The sequence below is a fragment of the Stegostoma tigrinum genome, chromosome 8 (genome assembly GCF_030684315.1).
Source record: "Stegostoma tigrinum isolate sSteTig4 chromosome 8, sSteTig4.hap1, whole genome shotgun sequence".
Classification (NCBI taxonomy): domain Eukaryota; kingdom Metazoa; phylum Chordata; class Chondrichthyes; order Orectolobiformes; family Stegostomatidae; genus Stegostoma; species Stegostoma tigrinum.
Window position 1 is genome coordinate 33,049,502 of NC_081361.1, and position 15,485 is coordinate 33,064,986.

At 42.7% G+C, this 15,485-nt stretch overlaps 1 protein-coding gene across 5 annotated transcripts in view; it reads right to left on the bottom strand.

Moving 5' to 3' along the window:
* The window catches only part of ddr2a (discoidin domain receptor tyrosine kinase 2a), a 150,594-nt gene that overhangs the window by 41,708 nt on the left and 93,401 nt on the right, over positions 1–15,485 (bottom strand). The window lies entirely within an intron of this gene.

Below are 15,485 nucleotides of genomic sequence, written 5' to 3' on the forward strand. Positions count from 1 at the left end.
GCCTGCTGTGTTCATCCAGCCTCACATTTTATTATCTTTACAGATTAAAAGCTGGCTGTGGCTGTTGATTGTTTCATTTGGGACATACAATTCAGAACATTCCAGCATGTAAAATAAAAGAATGCAATGAATTTATTTCTCACAAAGCTGGAAAATGTTTAGAATGTCAACTTGGAACTGTGCAATGGTATAGTAGATACGATGCTAGTTTGGGCTGAAGTACATATATGCACAGGAACCAAGCAAATGTGTGCACTCTTTATTTCACCCCACAGCTAACAGGGCAATTCAGTGATGTCACAGTTTGGAGTTGGTGGAACACAGCAGGCCAGGCAGCATCAGAGGAGTCAGAAAATTGACATTTCTGAAGAAGGGTCCTGACCCGAAACGTCAGCTTTCCTGCTCCTCTGATGCTGCTTGGCCTGCTGTGTTCCTCCAGCTCTACACCTTGTTATGTCAGATTCTACAGCATCTGCAGTTCCTACTATCTCTGATGATTAGTGCTTTTTGTTTCATGGCTGGCTGTCTCTAAGAAATACGATTGGTAGCCTGGCCAGCTTGATGACATCGCTACAGCGCCACGATGGGAAGTAAAATAAAGAATGCTACAAACTACAACATCGACAGTGAAGTATAATTCATACCACAACAACCACTAGATTTTTGAGTGAGGCTTTCTTTGACTTCCTTTGTGTGAGCCCTTCATTTTCAATCAGAAGTTCACTTCTGCGTCAAACAGACCATGCAAATATCTAGATCACGACTCGTACGTTTTAAAATATAAAAGTTATAAAATTTAAAGTTCTAACTCTAGATGTGAGGACATCTGATTGAAAAAAAAGTGATAAGCAACCAAGCCTCAGTTTATTTTACTTACAAGTTTACATTTAAGTTTGTATTGCAAGGTTAGAGATTTCTGATCGTGGGAATGAGCTTGAACAATGAATAACCTTTCTCTATTATAATGGAACCTGGGAATTTGGACAAAGAGTGGTAAAACACCATTAGCAATATAAATTATTCAAATGGATTACAGATTCAAACGTTAGCATGGGGAATAAGGCCATTCCTTTTCATTTCTGTTCGACATGCTAAAGTCATGTCGGTGGAATGTGGGAGTGGAAGTTTCCTTTGTTTAAACTATCTGTGCATTTGGCTACAGAAGCAGGCAGTTCAGTTCAGTTTAGTTTCGCTTAGTTTCCCCCAGGGAAAGGCAGCTGGAAGATTTGCTCTAGTTTGTGGCTGATGGTAGAAATCAACAGTGATCCTGAAAGTCTTTTGGCAGAAAGCAATTAGTAGAGGAAGAGTTACACAGAGGATATCAGAGAAGTCTAGGAAAAGCAAACAGCCTATGAACATTCAAAGCTAGGGCAAGCAGCTGAAGAGTTCAGAGTTATGAGTTCTTGAAAGAAAATGGAGGATTGTTCAGCTAAAAGCTAATGGAAGGTGCCCCATGCAATTGATACCTCAAGGAATAAGTGGAATGCTAAGGTCAATTAAACTAAATTGTGGAGAGCTGTGGCATACCGTTTGGATTGCTTCCAGAACAAACCTTCAACATTCCATTAGATAAAAAAATCTCGTGGGCAGCGCGAGGAAAAGTAGAACTGACTTTATAACACAAGTCCTTAAAGGATTGTGTTAAATTAGCAGCACTCACTTTGTTCAATTTCTTTTTATACATACAATGTTTCTAAAAATGTAAGTCTTGCAGCATTGGTCTGTCAGTTAAATGTTTGATTGTTCAGAGTTCTTCTTTAAGCCTTAATGGACCTCACCAGGATCACAACATCTACAGATTGTGCCTTGTTAAGTTTCAAAAAGTGGAAAAAAAGATGAGATATTTGGTTGTTGCATGATTTTAATTCAAGAAAGGGAACGAAGCACGCTGTAATCAAATGCCAATCTTCTGACTGGAAGTTATTTGAAAAGATCTATACATGGGTTTTTGTTATCTATACGTCTTTTATGTGATAGGAAAGGAATTATGGAGGTAGAAATTGATTGTGGAATAATGTCAATTGTGATTCATAGGAACAGAGATGGGGGAGAGATATGAAATGGGTTATCAAATTGGCATTAGCTATTTTATCCTGTAACACAGCCAGTGTTACATCACCCCTCCTTCGCGCTAAGCAGTAAAGTTTATTGCACTATCATAGGATGAAGGTATTCTACTCATCCAGGACATTTGGTATTCATTACTGCATATGCCCAACTCTGCACAGCATTTATCTTTAAATACTACTCTCAGTGCCAAATCATCATTTTGTGCTCAGTGCAACATTATTTCAAAACTCAATGAATTTCTTGGAGCAGCATTAGCTGCTCTACAGTAAAATCATTTGAAGTGCACTCCACTTTTACTCGAATAAGTCAGACTTATCAAATGCGTGACTAATGTTGCTTTTTTAAAACAAACGAGGACAATAAATGGTTTCAGGACTGGCTGCACATTACTGAAAAGACAAACTTCAAAAGCTCAGTGTAAGAAAGCACCTTCCACAGAGTGGTAACCCACAGGAGAGTCATTTGTACTGTTTGATAATGTCTCCAAACAAAATAAGTCAGTTTCTTTGAGTGTTCATGAAGTTTTGTTTGTGTGAAGTAAGATGCAGTGATCATAAGAAAATGGAGAGAAGTTCAAGGACATCTAGATATTCAATCTCCCCACTGATGAGCTAAGTGCAATAGGATGGAGGTGGGTGTGCGGGCAGTGAGTACTGTTTTATGAAATATTTTGGAAAAATAGTGACCTTGGCTTGGCATCGGACAAAGCAAGCTGGGTCAAATCTACACAGACATTACACAATCATTATGCTTGCATAGTGTTTTGAGTTCATTTTCCTTAAGTTGTCAAACTCATGAGCTTTAATCTGGAGTCCATTCCAAATTGTCACCTCCCTGGCCTTTCCTGTGTTGGCAATATCAAGCCCTATGCTCACTTCCTGTGTCTTAGCTGCAGACCCACGGATTGCAAGCATGTATATAGGCTACAGGATGATGAAAGAAGACTTTCAGCTTTGACCACAAAGAATGGAAAAGTACTGGCTTCGATTCCACCCTGATTTTACAGCTGTTTGGTACAGTCCTAAACCAGCACTGTAGACCTTGGCAGCAAGACGGGAAAAAAAAAACAAAATGAATGGTCTAATTGTTTCCCCAATATTTACCGTCTTACCACTGGCTCCAACATACATACATTATCATTAGACTCTGGTCATGTGTATCATACAATTTGAGCAGACAGTCAGTTCATGACAGATATTACAGCTGGACTTTTCAAGAAGCAAAACAGAGCAAGTAATGAGAAAAATGGTATGAAGGTTTGAGAAAAGAAACCCTTAAATTTCTTTCTGATTAAACAAAATAACTTTTCTCTTCAGCTGATACAAAGATTTTGTTAATAAACATCGATGCTTGGAGGTGTTTAAGGCTTCAGCAAATGTCTTTATCAGCAAATGAATCTGATAACAAATCTAACAAATTTCACATTTTTTGAGACACCCAACAGCCTCTGAGCAGCATTACAGAAAATGCTGCCCAAAGCAGGGTGTAGCCATCTTCTGCAGAGCTGCACAACCAGCTTGGTATCTGGCTCAAACTTGAATGGCTCAAACTACAAAAGAAGGCTGTGGCTTCAAGTCCCGCTTCCGATATTTGAGCACAGAATTTGGGCAGACATTCCAAGCCCAGTATGGATGGAGTTTTGAACTATTGGAAGTGCTGTTTATGCATGAGATGTTAAATAAGTGACTCATCCTCCCTTCACGTACATAGATCGTGCACAGGAAAATGTCTATGCTTGTTATTTGCAATTAACTATGTTTGGTAAAATCCCTGTTACACTGAATGAATTGGTGGAGCTAAGGCAATTTCGAAATGGTAGAATGTCAGAAATCCAAGGTTCCAAACAAACCCATGGGTCAGATACCCTTCAGGTGTCATTCAGGGTGTCATGAGCAAGTACAGAAAATAATCAAAAAGGCTGATGCAACGATGAACTTTATACTGGGGGTTAAGAGAATACAAGGGGCTGGAAGTTGTGCTTCAGTTACATAGCTGTTTACTGGACCAACTATACCAACATCACAACAGCTCTAGGGACCAGGATATATCAGCCTTGGAGGTAATCAGTGTAGACTTAGTAAAATGGTACCTGGATTTCGAGGGAAAAGTTGCAAGGCAAACTATTCTCTGTAATTAAGAAAATTGCAGGCTGATTTGATCAAAGTTTTCCAACTGTTAAGGGGACAGATTAAGATAAGCTATTTATATTGGTTTAGGAGTGTAGGATGAGAGATTATAGCCCAAAAAAATGCAGCCAGCCTTTAGGGAATGAAGTGGGGGATCACTTCTACAAAGGGTGATAAGCTTAGAAATCTTACCTGCAAATGGCAATTGATATGAGATCAATTGCCAATTTTAAGATTGGGATTGATTGATTTCTGTTTTCTAAAAGTACAAAAGGATACAGGAAAATGTTGACTATACAGTTAGGTCGTAGATTGTCCAACATCTCATTGAATGGCTCTAGGTGATATATGATGTATTCCTGTTTCTACGTTCTACCTTCTCTAGTAGATGTAACACAGGGTATGGCAGAGTATGAAGAAGACGAGTTCTTCCAGGTTCCCTGCCAAAACTTATCTCTCAACTAACATCTCTATAAGAAAGAATTATCTAGTTATTGTCATGTTGCCTTTTGTGGGATCTTGTGCATAAATTAACTGTGATGTTTCCTGCACTACAATTATAGATAGCCTTCAGGAAGTATTTATTGGCTGTAAAGCTTTTGGGAATGTTGCATTAGTGTTGTTTTCTTACTTTTGAATCTCCACGGCTAAAAAACATTGAGTACCTCTTTACAGGTCAGTCAACTATGGTGAACAAAGCAAGTTCAGGATTGTATAAGATTAAACAAAAAGGCCTATAAAGTTACTAGTAATAGCAGCAAATCTGAGGCTTGGGAGCTGTTTAAGAATACAACAAAGCAGGACCAAGAAACTGATAATGAAGCTGATGACAGAAAATGCATGCAATTTTGGAAAATATGTAAAAACAGACTTTAAAAGCTTTAGGTTCATTAGATGGAAATGTTTGACTGAAACAAATGTGTGTCCATTATAAGCAGAGTCAGGAGAATTTACATTGGGGAATAGAGAACTGGCAGAGAAGCTAAATGTTTGTTTTAGACCATAAGACCATAAGACATAGGAGTGGAAGTAAGGCCATTCGGCCCATCAAGTCCACTCTGCCATTTAAATCATGGCTGACTGGCATTTCAACTCCACTTCCCTGCACTCTCCCCGTAGACCTTGGTTCCTTGTGAGATCAAGAATTTGTCCATCTCTGCCTTGAAGGCATCTAATGTTCTGGCCTCCACTGCACTCCGTGGCAATGAATTCCACAAGCCCACCACTCTCTGGCTGAAGAAATGTCGTCTTATTTCCGTTTTAAATTTACCCCCTCTAATTTTAAGGCTGTGCCCACGGGTCCTAGTCTCCCCACCTAACGGAAACTAACGGACTGTTTTCACTCTGGAAGATACAAGGAATTACAAAATTACAGATCCTACTCGTTCGGGAGAATGCAAAGTTGTAGGAAATTAGCATTAGTAAGAAAATTATACTGGAGAAATTAATGGGGCTGAAAATTGACAATCCTCTATTTTGAGGCTTCAGCAATGCTTAATTCTCCTAGTGGGCTGCTAAGCCTCTTAAGCTGCAAAACCTCTGATTTAACTGGCTGCACTGGGACTCCTCCTAACACTTTGTGTGGAAAGAGCTCTCCTAGTCTGGCACCTGACAACTGTGAGCAACAAACCTACACTCAATTCTGACATTCAAGTTCTAAAACTCAAAGAAAACCCTGCCTATGGAGTTGGAAATGTGTTGGAAGATGTCTAATGATGCCCTGCTCATCCTCTTTGGCTGGAATTGGTGGCTGACATATTGGGTGGAAGCATAAAAGTATTATAATTAAAATATTGCTGTGCTTTGGGTACTGCAGTTACTTGATCATTGGCTTCAATTGTACTGAGGTTTCATTTTATATAAAACATTTGATGGATGGCACTCTGACCCACTAAATTACGGAATTTTAGTTTTTGTCATTTGGTAGTACAGAATTCAAGTACTGCTGAAAAAACAACACTTTTTGCAGTCCTGTCGAAACAAAGCATGGCAATTAACTGTCGATCAAAATTAACAGATGCATCTTCCATGGCAAAGCCTCTACCAATGAGACTCAGTTTGCCAACCATTTAATTCTCTTCTGCAGTACAAATGATGGTTTTCCCTTTAAATTTGTTTTCTTGTGAAAGTCCTGATGACTGCAACATGAAAAGCTTCAGCAATTTCAGCAGCATTCAAACTTTATAAAAAACCGAAGAACAGCGGATGCTGTAAATCAAAGACAAAAATAGAAATTACTGGAAAAGTTCAGCAGGTCTGGCAGCATCTGTGGGGAGAAATCAGAGTTTACGTTTCAGGTCGAGTGACCCTTCCTTGTAATTTTATGTGTGTGCAAAACCACTTTTATAAACATAAGTGAAAGCAACACTCATATATTGTGAAGGACATAAATATAGTATTTGCTGGTAAGGGCTAGAAAGCCTGATTCCACTTATTTATTCCAGAAACTGCAAAGCTTTGAGTAACACATGACATATGAGATTAATCCATTTGCTGTGGAAGCTTCAGAAAGCAATTAGTTGATTTCAAATAGAAAAGGGAGAATTCTGTTTTTGCGCCAGAATTAAGGGTCTAGGAAAGTTACAGCGCTGAGAAATGAAACTTACTCTCAAACCTCGTATCTTGCACTTTTTAGGATAAATGTGAGAATACCAATTCTCAAAGGGAACAACAATTTATACTGCATGAAAGGATGCACATTGGTAGATTCTAACTGAATAATATATTGTCATGGAGAAAGCACCAGGGAAAAGTTATCCGCTAGGTTTTGCTTAAATTTTAAAAAAGTCCAATCTGATTGGTCGAGTTGCTGCCATGGGAATGTATGTGGGAACAGTGGCATTCTTACAGAACTACCTTCAACACACTGGCTCAGTGGTTAGCACTGCTGCCTCACATTACCAAGGACCCAGGTTTGATTCCAGCCTTGAGTGACTATAGTTAGGTAGATTGGCCATGCTAACTTGCCCATAGGGTCCAGGGATGTGTAGGCTGGGTGGATTAACCACGGTACATGTAGGGATAGGACAGGGGTTGGGTCTGGGTGGGATGCTCTTTGGAGGGTTTGTGTGGACTCGATGGGCTGAATGGCCTGCTTCCACACTGTAAGAATTCCAAGATTCACTCATCAAAGTTCAATGTTCCCTAGATTTGGTAATTATTCAGGTAAACAACAATCTTTAATTTGAAAAAATTATCAGGTTAAGTAGAATTATTAAACATTGAATCAGAAAATGCTGGAAACATTCAGATGATCAGATATCATAGAACATAGAACATAGAAAAGTACAGCACAGTACAGGCCCTTCGGCCCACGATGTTGTGCTGTGGATTAATCCTAATCCAAAAATAAAATAACCTAACCTACATTCCCCTCAAGTCACTGCTGTCCATGTGCATGTCCAGCAGTTGCTTAAATGTCACTAATGACTCCGCTTCCACGACTACCACTGGCAAAGTATTCCATGCGCTCAACTCTGGGTGAAGAATCTCCCTCTGACGTCTCCTCTATACCTTCCTCCTAACACCTTAAAACTATGACCCCTCGTGGCATTCAATCCTGCCCTGGAGAAAAGTCTCTGCTATCGACTCTATCTATGCCTCTCATTACCTCGTACACCTCGATCAGGTCACCTCTCTTCCTCCTTCTCTCCAGAGAGAAAAGTCTGAGCTCAGTCAACCTCTCCTCATAAGATAAGCCTTCCAGTCCAGGCAGCATTCTAGTAAACCTCCTTTGCACCCTCTCCAAAGCCTCCACATCTTTCCTATAATAGGGTGACCAGAACTGGACACAAGTGTGGTCTCACCAGGGTTTTGTAGAGCTGCAGCAAAACCTCGCGGCTCTTAAACTCGATCCCCCTGTTAATGAAAGCCAAAACACCATATGTTTTCTTAACAACCTTATCCACTTGGGTGGCAACTTTGAGGGAGCTACGCACTTGAAAATCAAGATCCCACTGTTCCTCCACACTGCCGAGAATCCTGCCTTTAATCCTATATTCAGCAATTAAGTTCGACCTTCCAAAATGCATCACTCGCATTTATCCAGGTTGAACTCGATCTGCCATTTTTCTCAGCCCAGCTCTGCATACTGTCAATGTCTCGCTGAAGCCTGCAATAGCCCTCGATACCATCAATGGCACCTCCAACCTTTGTGTCTTCAGCAAATGTGCTAACCCACCTCTCAACCTCCTCATCCAAGTCATTTATAAAAACTACAAAGAGTAGAGGCCCAAGAACAGAGCCCTGCGGGACACCACTCAGCACTGACCTCCAGGCAGAATACTTACCATCTATAACCACTCTCTGCCTCCTGTCAGCCAACCAATTCTGAATCCAGACAGCCAAAGCACCCTGTATCCCATACCTCCTGACTTCATGAACGAGCCTGCCATGGGGAACCTTATCAAATGCCTTGCTGAAGTCCATGTACACCACATCCACTGCTCGACCCTCATCAACCTGTCTCGTGACCTCCTCAAAGAACTCAATAAGATTTGTAAGGCATGACCTGCCCCTCACAAAGCCATGCTGACTCCCTTTAATCACGCTATGCTTTTCCAAATAGTCATAAATCCTATCCCTCAGAATTCTTTCTGTGAAAAGAGAAACAAAATGAAGATTTCAGCTTTCTGCCCTTTCACTGGAACTAGCCTGAGTTGTAACAAGGTTACAGCATGTGTATAGACAGTAAAAGAAGGAAGTGGAGGAATGAACAAGGAGCAATAACGCTGGAAGCAGGAAAGATTAGCTGACGCAAGGTATGATAGTGCAAAGCAAGCCATGATGATAACGGCACAATAAAAAGAAGAAAAGGTGAGTTAAGAAACAGTGTGAATGGCAATAGCAGAATCATTATCAAATGTGCTCCTCTCCCTTATAGCCTACTACAAACCCACACTTTCTTTCATTCATCCACTCTCCTATTTCTCCACCCGTCACTTTTTTTGCCCTGTCACATCTCTAACATTTTCGAGCACTGATGGAAAGCTATTGACCTGAAGCCCTATAGAGATAGACATGGAGGTGGGAGGGCTGGTAATGTGACAGGAGATGGTATTGGGAGGGGAAACCAAGCCTTTCCTGTACAAAGGCACGTTACCATTAGCAGAGCAGAAATGGTGGAACTGCCAAGGATGTTCTCAATCAGGGTCCACCTTCTGCTGCAGTGGGCATTGTACCAACATGGGGAGGGGCTTCCAATGGACAGACCATGAGGTAAAATCTGGCTAGCAAGGTGGTGGGGCTCTTCTTAAAGCCACTGGAAGAGCCTACCTGAATCAAGAAATTACAAGGTGTAGAGCTGGATGCACACAGCAGGCCAAGCAGCATCGGAGGAGCAGGAAGACTGATGTTTCGGGTCTAGGCCCTTCTTCAGAAATGGGGGAGGGGAAGGGGGTTCTGAAATAAACAGGGAGGGAGGAGGAGGTGGATAGAAGAGAAGATAGGTGGAGAGGCTTCAGACAAGTCAAAGGGGCGGGGATGGAGCCATTAGAGGTGAGTGTAGGTGGGGAGGTAGGGAGGGAATAGGTCAGTCCAGGGAGTACAAACAGGTCAAGGAAGCGGGATGAGGTTAGCAGGTAGGAAATGGAGGTGCAGCTTGAGGTGGGAGGAGGGGATAGGTGAGAGGAAGAACAGGTTAGGGAGGCGTGGACGAGCTGGGCTGGTTTTGGGATGCGGGAGGAGAAGGGAGATTTTGAAGCTTGTGAAATCCAGATTGATACCATTGGGCTGCAGGGTTCCCAAGTGGAATATGAATGGCTGTTCCTGCAACCTTCACATGGCATCGTTGTGGCACTGAAGGAGGCCCAGGATGGACATGTCGTCTGAGGAATGGGAAGGCGAGTTGAAATGGTTCACGACTGGGAGGTGCAGTTGTTTATTGCGAACCGAGCGCAGGTGTTTGGCAAAGCGGTCCCCAAGCCTCCGCTTGGTTTCCCCAATGTAGAGGGAGCCACACCGGGTACAGCGGATGCAGTATACCACATTGGCAGATGTGCAGGTGAACCTCTGCTTAATATGGAAAATCATCTTGGGGGCTGGGATGGGGATGAGGGAGGAGGTGTGGGGACAGGTGTAGCACTTCCTGCGGTTGCAGGGAAAAGTGCCGTATGTGGTGGGACTGGAGGGGAGTGTGGAGCGGAGAAGGGAGTCACGGACAGAGTGGTCCCCCTGCAAAGCAGATAAGGGAGGGAAGGGAAAAATGTCTTTGGTGGTGGGGTTGGATTGCACATGGCGGAGGATGCTGCCTTGGATCCGGAGGTTGGTGGGGTGGTATGTGAGGATGAGGGGGATTCTCTTTTGGTTGTTATTGCGAGGAGGGGGTGTGAGGGATGAGTTGCAGGAAATGCTGGAGGCACGATTGAGGGTGTTCTCGGCCACTGTCGGGGAGAAGTTGCGGTCCTTGAAAAACAAGGACATCTGAGATGTACGGGAGTGGAATGCCTCATCCTGGGAGCAGACGCGGTGTAGGCGAAGGAATTGGGAATAGGGGATGGTATTTTTGCAGGAACTTGGGTGGGAGGAGGTGTTTTCTAGGTAGCTGTGGGAGTCAGTGGGCTTGGAATGGACATTGGTTTGTAGGTGGTTGCCTGAGATGGAGACAGAGAGGTCCAGGAAGGTGACGGATGTGTTGGAGATGGTCCAGCTGAACTTGAGGTTGGGGTGGAAGGTGTTGGTGAAGTGGATGAACTGTTCAAGCTCCTCATTGGAGCACGAAGCGGCGCCGATACAGTCATCAATATAACGGAGGAAGAGGTGGTGTACGGGCCAGTGTAGTTATGGAAGAGGGATTGTTCCACGTAACCTACAAAGAGGCAGGCATAGCTTGGGCCCATGCGGGTACCCATGGCAATCCCCTTTGTTTGCAGGAAGTGGGAGGAATTGAAAGGGAAGTTGTTAAGGGTGAGGACAAGTTTGGATAAGTGGATGAGGGTGTCAGTGGAGAGGGACTGGTCATGCCTGCAGGGCATCTGTATGGGGAATGCAGGTGTATAGAGACTGGATGTCAGTGGTAAAAATGCGGTGTTGCGGACTGGGAAATTGGAAGTTTTGGAGGAGGTGGAGGGCATGGCTGGTGTCACTGACATAGGAAGGGAGTTCCTGGGCCAAGGGGGAGAAAATGGAGTCGAGATAGGTGGAGATAAGTCCAGTGGGGCAGGAGCAGGCAGAGACAATGGGTCAACCAGGGCAGTCAGGTTTGTGGATTTTGGAAAGGAGATAGAAGCGGGCAGTGTGGGGTTGGGGAACGATAAGGTTGGAGGCTATTGTGGGGGGGGGGGGGGGGGGGGGTCACCTGAGGTGATGAGATTATGGATGGTTTGGGAGATGACGGTTTGATGGTCGGGGGTCGGGTCATGATCAAGGGGCGGTAGGAGGAGGTGTCAGAGAGTTGGCACCTGGCCTCCGCGATGTAGAGGTCAGTGTGCCATACTACAACTGGGCCTCTCTTGTCCGAGGGTTTTATGGTGAGGTTGGGGTTGGAGCGGAGGGCTGCACGTTCTGTGGGGTGAGGTTGGAATGGGTGAGAGGGGTGGAGAGGTTGAGGCGATTGATGTCTCCACGGTCGTTGGAGATGAAGAGTTCCGGGGAGGTTAGGAGGCCTTGGGGTGGTGCCCAGAAGGAGGGGGTGTATTGCAGGTGGGAGAGAGGGTCAGTAGGGGGAGGGTTAGGCTTACGATTAAAGAAGTAAGCGTGGCGGCGGAGGCGACGGAAAAACTGCCAAATGTCCAAATGTGATTGGGTGGAGGGGGACAAAGGTGATCCCTTTAATGAGGACTGACCATTCGTCCTCAGTAAGGGGGCGGTCTGGGGGGAATCTATATGGCTATCCCCACTGATAAGGCACCAACTTAATTAACTAGCTGTTCTCTGATTGGGCTGGCATTTCTGGAATCCAGAACACTGTTCTGAATTATCTGTGTAGCAGAATGCCATCCCAGCATCCCAGTACCTACTGGCAGTTGGCTCCCATTTTTGGTGGCAGCATCAGGTTTTCCTTGGGAAATGATGATATTCAACTCTCTCCCTCTTTCTCCTCCCTGACACAGATGCCTGAGTACTGGCATCATTTTCTGTCTTTATTTGAGATTTCCAGTAATTTGATTTTGTGTTACAATTAGTATAAAACCACCCTATTCTGGGCCCCTATTATCATTAAAATCAGTGCCTCCCTAATCTGTCTTCAGAATTAGTTTGAGTTGATTTCAGAAATTGCAACTTTACAGGTTAATACACTGGTGTACCCCCATACTGAGCCACGGTTATAGAGCACGTGTTTGCCTGTGGGATGTCTCATCTGTTCATAGTACTTAATCTTAGGTTAGCTGTTTAATAAGAGGAGGAGAGTTATATCTTTATATGGAGGAAGGGGGAGTCATTGTTAATCAATGCAGGCTTCATTCTTCCACATCTCCATGTGATTATTGGCATACCACCAATAACTGTATACCACCAATACCACCAGACCATTTATTCTCACATATTTGGAGTGTGACAATACAGTGGTTCTTTGAAAGTTCACTGAGAGAGAACAGAGATGTGTCATTGAGTTCAATGTCCCTTCTCAGTAGATTAAACAGTCCACTGATATTTATTGTTCAACTTCACATATAAACAGAGTATGACTGAGACAAGCTATCAAAAAGTGGGTAATCTGTTTCAAACAGGACCAGTATTTGAGCACTTGATCATCACTAATGACAATGATATGCACTTGTTGTTTTGGTGATCGGTTTTAATTTAACTGGCCCTGCGTAAGATTATGATTCGGAATTTATGCAGCATCATCGAGGTACATATTCGGAAAGCATGCATCTGGTCTGAATTGCCCAGACTGCGGTTTAACAAGAATCTCAAGTATTAAAACACCACTATGAAAAATTCCACTCCTTATGGAGTGCTGAAAGTAGCAGGTAATCTGAAGGGCCTGAAAGTGGAGCAGAAATTTAGCTGTTGCATGTGCTGCTGTTTCATGTGTTTTGAAGCTCAGTCTCTCACACCTGCATGAAGAAATACCAGTGGAAGAAGGAACGACATTGTCACTGCTTAACACTGCGGTGACAAAATGACACTATTAGCATTTGCAGTTAATCTTGCTGTATTAAGTTAATGAAAAACTGCTCACGTTATAAATACGTTAAATGTATTGAATACTAAGATCAAACAACTGATTAAACAAAATATTTCAATGCTGAACCAGCCCATTGGCCAATTATTAGGGACTTCCTGCAGATTACATTCAAGGTACATTGCACAATAGGACTATTCACATCTGTCATGTTCCATTCATCTGGAAACACCCATCAACCTCCTCAAGCATTGCATTTAGCTATCATTAAAAGCTCCAAAATCAGCCTCTGTTAAAGCACTGAGCATCAATTTTGTGAAAAGCTACATCCTAAATTAATCCCAAATTTGCCTTGCGTTGAGTTGAAGTTGGGCCCACATTCCCCTCTTTCAAGGCTCATCTTGAAGAGAGAGGGGTGTGGAGCTCATTTTTATTCAGGTTATGTATCCTATATATTTCTTACCTTTGACCGAAGAGGCAAATATATTAAATCTCTGAGAAAAGTAAATGATGTTTTTATGAAGTACAATATAAATGATTCTAAATATGAACAGGCAAATAGTTAAAATGAATAGATGTGATTGGGACAATAAAGAGAGAAAAAAAGTTGTTGCTGTGACATCTTTTGCTTTATATTTAGTTTGTCTTGTTAAATTTAGCCAATTTTGAAACATATTCATTCATGGGACATGGATGTTGCTGTCAAAGCTGGCATTTATTACCCCTTTCTATTTGCCCTTGATCTATGAGGGTTGCTTGCCAGACCATTTCGGAGAGCAGTTTAGAGTCAATCACGTTGCTCGGGAGCTGGAGTCACATGTAGGTCAGAATGGGTTGATGAACATGTCTCATCTTCAAAGACACAAGTGACTCAGGTGGGTTTTTCCGACTATGAAGGACAGTCACCGTCACCGATTGCTGAAACTAGATATCAATTTCAGATTTGATTAATCAAATTTAAATATTACCAGTGGGATTTGAAACTATGTCCCACAGTATCAGCCTGCACCTCTGGATTGTTAGTCCTGTGTGGTAGATTGCCACTGTACTACCTCTCACACTCACTAAACCACATTCATAGCTGAATGATACATATGGCATGTCAATTACCATCATAATGTGATGATGCTGTGGCTTTAAGGGGTGTATTTTATCCTGGTATCTTTTAAGAGAGATTTTAAGGCAGGTATACCGAGCTGGCTAGTGAAGGCCTGTAAAGTTAACAGCTTGGGAGGCCTTAAGCATCATAGAGAGACCATTATTTTGCAAGAGTTTAAAATTTCGCTTCCTGAACTAATGCGAACTGGTGTGGAAGAGCAGAGAGTTAAAACTGCGAGATCAGCAGTGGAAATGGCCAATGATTACGAGCTAGTTCATAAATCAAATTTTGGCTTCTGTCATCAATTTCAATCTGTGAGGGATAGAAATTAGGGAAAACAGAAATCCTCAGGAAGCAAGGGAGAATGAAATCTTATTGAAGGAGCAAAGGCAGTTCACTGCAGGGTAAAAAGAAACTCGAGGGGGAATACAAAGTAAAAATACTCAGGTGTTTTCAGTGCAATAAACTAGGCCACGTGAAGTCACAGTGTTGGTAGTTTAGAAAAAGCACTGGGAAGACAGATGTGGAAAAACAGGATAAGCCATTGAGTTTCGCTAAAGTGGTAAAGGAAATCACATTGGAAGCTAAAAAGCTGCGACAGAATGTATGATCTGATCAGGGGTTGATGAAGAAAGGAAGTGTCAGATCTCCTTAAAGAATTTATGTGCGAGAGTAAGGTTCACTCGTATATATCAACAGGAGCAGATAAAGAAATTAAAATTTTAAGAGATATGGGAGCCTGTCAATCTTGGATGGTAAGAGATGAAAAGATATGTAATTTAGAAGGACTAGTACCAGAAAAGGAGGTAACACATAGAATTCATAGTGAGACAAGAAGTGCTCCATTATGTAAAGTGAGGTTGGAATAGCTTGTGAAAAGTGGAGAAGCGATGGTAGGAGCACTAGAGGAACTCTCAGTTCCAGAAATACAGGTTATCCTTGGTAATGGTGATATTGGGAACTGCAGATGCTGGAGAATCCAAGATAACAAAGTGTGAAGCTGGTTGAACACAGCAGGCCAAGCAGCATCTCAGGAGCATAAAAGCTGACCTGAAGGGTCTAGGCCCGAAATGTCAGCTTTTGTGCACCTGAGATGCTGCTTGGCCTGCTGTGTTCATCCAGC